At 40.5% G+C, this 7,949-nt stretch overlaps 1 non-coding gene across 1 annotated transcript; it reads right to left on the bottom strand.

Moving 5' to 3' along the window:
* Positions 1–3,007: 3,007 nt before the first annotated feature.
* On the bottom strand, positions 3,008–3,111 carry LOC112805100 (small nucleolar RNA R71). Its single transcript, XR_003203710.1, has one exon. It is a non-coding gene; the product is annotated as a small nucleolar RNA R71 (small nucleolar RNA).
* Positions 3,112–7,949: the final 4,838 nt, after the last annotated feature.

Genomic DNA, 7,949 nt, shown 5'->3' with positions numbered 1-7,949 from the left:
CATCCAAAACATTATGATTTTGATGCAAATTCCATGAATTTTTAGTGATATTACTTGAATGCTATGAATTGATGAATTCTCATGAAATTTTGCAAGACTTTGATGCAATTGTTTGGATGATTTCAGGGAAGAGAGGCTAGGCAAGGAAGCAACAAAATCAATGAAGGAAGCTTGAAATTCAAATGGGACGTTTAAACTCCAGTTTAAGCCTAAACTGGAGCTTAAACGCCAAAATCATGAGAAGAGAGGAAATGCTGTAACTGGCGTTTAACCTCCAGTTTGACCTTAAACTGGAAGTTAAACGCCAGAATGAGAAAGGGCACTAAGAAGCATTCCACGTTTAACCTCTAGTTTGACCTTAAACTGGAGGTTGAACGCCAGAATGATGATTTGAACCAAGGGAGCATTCCACGTTTAACCTCTAGTTTAACCTTAAACTAGAGGTTAAACGTGTTCGACACTTTTCTTTCTCACCAAGAAGCATTCCACGTTTAACCTCCAGTTTAACCTTAAACTGGAGGTTAAACGCCAGAAGCAAGAGAGGCACCAGGAGCATTCCACGTTTAACCTCCAGTTTGACCTCAAACTGGAGGTTAAACGTGTTCGATCCAAAAGGCCTCCAGGGTTGCTTTCTTCATTTCCAAGTTTAACCTCCAGTTTAACCTCAAACTGGAGGTTAAACGTGTTCGATCCAAAAGGCCTCCAGGGTTGCTTTCTTCATTTCCAAGTTTAACCTCCAGTTTAACCTCAAACTGGAGGTTAAACGTGTTCGACTATGTACACTCCTGGGGTGCTTTCTTCCAATTCCACGTTTAAGTTTTAGTTTGACCTTAAACTGAAACTTAAACTTCAACTTAAACACCACTATTTGAAAAGGTTTCTGGGCCAATTATATTGAAGTTTAAGTTAGCAATTGAGCACAAATATTAACTTAAACTTATTATGGCATGAAACCCAATTGAATATCATGGTTTATGGGATTGGGCCTGAAGAATTGATGAGTCTGGAACTTCAAATTGTTGAGTCTTGTGTCATTACTTGTTTATCACTAAGTTTGCTCAATGAATGTTACAGAATTGGATCACAGCCTCATCAGGATTATGGACCATAAGCCTAAAGCAAAAGGAAATCAAGGAAAGGCCTCAAAGCCCAAGAAACACAACAGAAGCTCAATTTAGAAAGTGTATAAATAGGATAGAATTGAAGTTAGTTGGGACTTTTTTTTGGGGGACACTTTGAAATTTTCATACTGTAATTGAATTGAGAGCTATGACTCACTAAACCCCTTTCATTGGGTTAGGGAGCTCTGTTGAAATTCAATGGATCAATAATAGTTTTATCTTCTTTTTCAATCTTTTCTCTTGAATTTTGTTAGAAAGCTTCTCAATCTAATTCCATTGGGTAATTGTCTTGGGAAGAAATTACCCATAATTGGAATCCTTCGGAACCTTGGGAAAGGAATGGAGGATTCATGCTAGAGAAGCTTTCTCACAGTGAATTGGATTGGGGTTTGGATGGATATTGTGACATGTAATCCTACCAAATTGTGGTCCATGAAGCTGTGTGGTATAATCAGTGATCGAGCTTCATCTCTTCTTATGACATTAAACCAAGGGATTGGGAATTTGTTTGTTTTTAGAGAGAATTGGTGAGCCAAGGGATTGGGATCCAATCATATAAGATTGCCAAGCAAAATTCAATGAATGCATTGGTTGAGGAAGAGATAAAAATGTTTGATTCGGAGATCTCAATATCTCCTAACACCCAATGAACTCCTCTTTCTGAATATCCTTTTCCATTTACATTCTGCAATTTCAATTTATGCAATCACCCCAAATTCCCTTTTAATTTCAGCAATTTAACTTCTCGCACTTTAATTCTCGCAATTTAAGATTCAGTCATTTCAATTCCTTGCAAATTACATTTCCCGCCAATTTACTTTATGCAATTCACACCCAATTCTTGATTCCGCTCAACTAATCAAACTTCTAATTCGAATTGCTCATTCAACCAATCCTTGTGGATTCGACCTCACTCTATTGTGAGTTTTACTTGACGATAACCGGTGCACTTGCGGAAGGAATTTTGCCGATTGTGCAATTTCCCTTATCGTAGCTATACCCAGTTATAGCGCATCAAGTTTATGGCGCCGTTGCCGGGGATTGGTTTTCGATTGACAATTCTCAAATTGGAAGTTAACTAGATTGAGCATTTTTCTTGTTTTGTTAATTTAGTTCAAGTTACTTGTTGAATTTTGATTTCTGCACTCTGTGATTTGCTTTTTCTTTCTTTATGCCTTTAAATTCAAGCAACTAACTCACTAACCCAATAACTATTTGAATTAATTCCTCACTGCTCTAACCAATACTCTTCCATTAACCAAGAGTATTCCACTTATTTGTTGCTTGTGGTGTGTTCTTGTATGACAGGTAGGAGAGGAGAGACATCAACTCCTCCATATACCGAACCAGAGAGGACCCTTCATAGACTTAGAAGGGAAGCAAGAGGGAAGAGAGCATTGAGAGAAGAAGAATATGAAGGAGAATCTGAGGACAACTTTGAGGAAGCTCTAGATCTCAACATGGATAGAGAATTTCACAACCATGAGAGGGCTGATGGAAACAATGCCATTCCTGAGAGGAGGGTTCTTGGTTCATACATAAACCCAACCTCTGGGAATTGTGGTAGCAGCATTCAGAAACCACCCATTCAAGCCAACAATTTTGAACTCAAACCACAGCTAATATCACTGGTGGAAGACCATTGTTCGTTTGGTGGGAGTGCCAATGAAGACCCAAACCAACATCTCACTAAATTCCTGAGAATTTGCGACACTGTGAAGTCCAATGGAGTCCAGGAAGATGCCTATAAACTGCTCTTGTTCCTATTTTCACTTAGGGACAAGGCAGCTAAGTGGCTAGAATCATTCCCAAGGGATAGCCTAACAACCTGGGATGAAGTGGAAAGCAAGTTTCTGGCACGTTTCTATCCCCCACAAAGAGTCAATAGGCTTCGATCTGAGGTTCAAACTTTTAGACAAAAAGATGGTGAGACGCTCTACGAAGCATGGGAGAGGTTCAAAGAATTGACAAGGAAATGCCCACCAGACATGTTCCCTGATTGGGTGCAATTGCACATCTTCTATGATGGACTTCTTATGAATCAAGGAAGGCTGTAGACCATTCATCAGGAGGTTCATTGAACAGAAAAAAGACTGTGGAAGAAGCCATTGAAGTGATTGAGACAGTGGCTGAGAATGAATACTACTATGCTTCAGAGAGGCACAACACTAAGGGAGTCATGGAGCTGAACCATGTTAATACAATCCTAGCCCAAAACAAGGTGTTTGCCAAGCAACTAGCAGAGCTCACCAGGAAATTAGACACAAAGCAAGTGGCTGCAATACACACACAAGATCAAGAGGAAGTAAGCATTGAAGGAGGTGATTGGGAAGAGGCCAATTATGTGGGAAATCAACAAAGGCAATCATATGATCCACATTCCAACACTTACAACCCAGGATGGAAAAATCACCCAAACTTTGGGTGGGGAAACCAGCAAACTCAACCACAAAACCACAAACCTTACAACCACAACCAACACAACAATTCCACATACCAAAACTCCAACCAAAGATCATACCAAGCCACACAAAACACTTACTCCCAACCACCATATCATGGCCAAAATAACCAACCTGCCCAATCCAATCCGAACCAACAATTTCAAGATCAATTAAACCAGATAGAAAGAATGCTTACAACCATGGGTCAAGACATAATAGAATTGAAAGCCTTTAAGGAAGAAGTAAATTCCAACTTGCAAAACCAAGGAGCTGCCATCCAGAAGCTAGAAAATTAAATTGTGTATTTGTCTAAGCAAACCCCTGGACCAAGCATTTCTCATGGTGCCAAGGCTATTGCAAGGGAAGAATGTAAAGCCATAACCCTCAGAAGTGGAACGAAGCTAAAGGAGATCTCAAAGGAAACCACAGAGGATGAAGCAAAGGAAAATGTGAGAGACAAGGAACAGGGACAATCTTCTACACCTTCTGCAACAAAAGAAAAAGAAAAGAGGTCCTGAAGCCTTATACACCCAAAGCACCATATCCTCAACGTTTGATGAAAAGAGAAAAAGATGGCCAATTCTCCAGATTCTTGGAGATTTCAAGAAGCTTCAAATCAACATTCCGTTTGCTGAGGCAATAGAGCAAATGCCACTCTATGCAAAATTCTTAAAGGAATTAATGACCAAGAAGAGAAGCTGGAGAAATGAGGAAACTGTGTTGTTGACTGAAGAATGCAGTGCCATCATTCAACACAAATTGCCTCGGAAATTGAAGGATCCAGGCAGTTTCCAAATCCCCTGCATCATAGGAGAAGTCATGGTGGAGAAGGCCTTGTGTGACTTAGGGGCCAGTATCAATTTGATGTCTCTAACCATGATGAGAAGAATGAAGATTGAAGAAGCCAAACCAACAAGAATGGCCCTCCAATTGGCAGATCGAACTTTTAAATTCCCTCATGGAATAGTTGAGGATTTGTTGGTGAAAGTGGGAGATTTTATATTCCCTGCCGATTTTGTGGTGTTAGATATGGAAGAAGAAGCCAAAGCCTCGATAATCCTGGGAAGACCCTTCCTGGCTACTGCTGGAGCTATCATAGATGTCCAAAAGGGTGAACTCACTCTCAGACTACATGATGAGAAATTGGTGTTCAATGTATTCAAGGCAATGAGCTATCCATCAGAATCACTAAGGGAATGCATGAGGGTGGATGTAGTGGACATTGCAGTACAAGAAACCTTTGAGGAAACAACAAAGGAAGTGGCAGAGGAGGAGTTCACCAATGACATGGAAGTGAGGGACATTAAGGCTGCTGAAACAACCATGCCAAGCATGCCAGAAAGAGTGAAGGAAGAGAAGGAAGCACCAAAACCTGAGCTCAAAGCATTGCCCCCTAATCTCAAGTATGCATACTTGGGTAGTGATGAGAGCCATCCTGTTATCATTAGCTCTGCCCTGAGCCAAGAATAGGAAGAAGAATTGATCAAGGTGCTACAAACCCATCAAGATGCCATTGGATGGACCCTAGCTGATTTGAAGGGGATAAGTTCATCCATATGCATGCATAAGATCTTGTTAGAAGAAGATGCTAGACCCTCCATTCAAGCTCAGAGAAGATTGAATCCCGTCATGAAAGAAGTGGTACAAAAGGAGGTCATGAAGTTATGGCAGGCAGGGGTAATCTACCCAATTTCTGATAGCCCATGGGTTAGTCCCATCCATGTAGTTCCCAAGAAAGGTGGGATAACTGTGGTGCCAAATGAGAGGAACGAACTCATACCCACAAGAACTGTCACTGGATGGAGGATGTGCATAGATTACAGGAAGCTCAATGAAGCCACCAGAAAAGATCATTTCCCACTCCCATTCATGGATCAGATGCTTGAAAGGCTTGCAGGACATGCTTACTATTGCTTTTTGGATGGATACTCAGGCTATAATCAGATAGTAGTTGATCCAAGAGATCAAGAGAAAACATCATTTGTTTGTCCATATGGAGTTTTTGCTTATAGACGCATGCCCTTTGGATTGTGCAATGCACCTGCCACTTTCCAAAGATGCATGCTGTCCATCTTTTCGGACATGATTGAAAAATTTATTGAGGTTATCATGGATGATTTTTCTGTGTTTGGAGATTCTTTTCCTAGCTGCCTACACCACCTTGCCTTGGTGCTTAAGAGATGCCAAGAGACCAACCTAGTATTAAACTGGGAAAAGTGTCATTTCATGGTCACAAAAGGAATAGTCCTTGGCCACAAAATCTCTAATAGAGGCATTGAGGTGGACAGAGCTAAAGTGGAACTCATTGAGAAACTACCTCCACCAAGTAATGTCAAGGCAGTTAGGAGTTTTTTGGGACATGCTGGCTTTTACAGAAGGTTTATTAGAGACTTTTCTAAAATAGCCAAACCTTTGAGTAACTTGCTTGTCTCTGATACACCCTTTGTATTTGATAAAAATTACATACTAGCCTATGAACTTTTGAAGCAAAAACTTTCCTCTGCACCTATCATTGCCCCACCTGATTGGAACTTACCTTTTGAGCTGATGTGTGATGCATCAGACCTTGCTATTGGGGCAGTGTTAGGACAAAGGAAAGACAATTTGGTACATGTGATTTATTATGCCAGTAAAGTCTTGAATGATAACCAAAGGAATTACACAACCACTGAAAAAGAACTCTTGGCAATAGTCTTTGCATTTGACAAATTTAGATCCTATCTCATTGGATCTAAAGTCATTGTCTTCACTGATCATTCAGCTTTAAAATACTTACTTGCTAAACAAGAATCTAAACCAAGACTTATTAGATGGGTTCCTTTGTTGCAGGAATTTGACATTGAAATCAAAGACAAGAAGGGTGTAGAGAACAAGGTAGCAGACCATTTATCAAGAATACCATGTGAAGAAGGAAGCATACAAAGCACACATATAAATGAATGCTTTCCTGATGAACAACTCATGGTAATTCACAAAGCACCCTGGTTTGCAGATATAGCAAACTTCAAGGCCACTGGGAGTTTGCCGTTGGAATTTAACAAGCATCAAAGGAAGAAATTGGTAAATGATGCCAAATACTTCATCTGGGACGAACCATACTTGTTCAAAAAATGTTCGGATGGCATACTCAGAAGATGTATATTAGAGGAAGAAGGAAGGGAAGTCTTATGGGACTGCCATGGCTCCACTTATGGAGGACATTTTGCAGGAGAAAGAACAGCAGCTAAGGTGTTGCAGTGTGGTTTTTATTGGCCTACTATCTTCAAAGATGCAAAGGAACTAGTGAAGCACTGTCATGAATGCCAGAAAGCGGGGAACCTGCCAAGAAGAAATGAAATGCCACAACAATTCATTCTGGAACTTGAATTGTTTGATGTATGGGGGATAGATTTCATGGGACCCTTTCCCACCTCATACTCAAATAATTACATTCTTGTGGCAGTAGACTATGTCTCCAAATGGGTTGAAGCAATAGCAACTCCAACCAATGATAATAAGGTAGTCATGAACTTCCTCAGAAAACACATTTTTTGCCGTTTTGGGGTTCCAAGAGCAATCATCAGTGATGGAGGAAGCCACTTCTGCAACAAACCATTAGAAGCATTGCTTCTAAAATATGGAGTCAAACACAAGGTAGCCACACCATACCATCCACAGACAAGTGGGCAAGCAGAAATATCTAATAGGGAACTCAAAAGAATCCTGGAAAAGACTGTGGGAACTTCAAGGAAGGACTGGTCGATTAAGCTAGATGATGCTCTTTGGGCATATAGGACAGCTTTCAAAACACCAATTGGAATGTCTCCTTACCAACTAGTATATGGAAAAGCTTGCCATTTGCCACTGGAGTTGGAGCACAAAGCATTCTGGGCCTTGAAACTCTTGAACTTGGACAGCAAAGCTGCTGGAGAAAGAAGGATGTTGCAAATTCAAGAGTTGGAAGAATTCAGAGGTGAAGCTTATGAGAATGCCAAAATTTACAAAGAAAGAGCAAAGAAGAAACATGACAGCAACATAGCCCCAAGGAAATTTGAAGAGGGACAAAAGGTATTGCTCTACAATTCTAGGCTAAAGCTATTTCCAGGGAAGCTAAAATCAAGGTGGTCTGGACCATTCCTTATCACCAAAGTCTCCCAATATGGACAAGTAGAAATCATGGAAGAAAAGTCACAACGAACCTTCACTGTGAATGGTCAAAGACTCAAACATTACTTGGGAGATGTGGAGGAGAAGGACAAGGTTAAATATCACCTCAACTGAAGCTGACCGTCAAGCTAATGACGTTAAAGAAGCGCTTGTTGGGAGGCAACCCAACCTGAGGTAATACTCTTTTGCTGTTCCTTTTATTTGTTTCAATAAAAAGGTGAAGTAGTTTCTGTGCATT

This window comes from Arachis hypogaea, chromosome 5, assembly GCF_003086295.3.
Source record: "Arachis hypogaea cultivar Tifrunner chromosome 5, arahy.Tifrunner.gnm2.J5K5, whole genome shotgun sequence".
In the NCBI taxonomy this organism is placed as follows: Eukaryota; Viridiplantae; Streptophyta; class Magnoliopsida; order Fabales; family Fabaceae; genus Arachis; species Arachis hypogaea.
The sequence above is the reverse complement of the archived record's forward strand: the minus strand, read 5'-3'. Positions and strand labels throughout refer to the sequence as shown.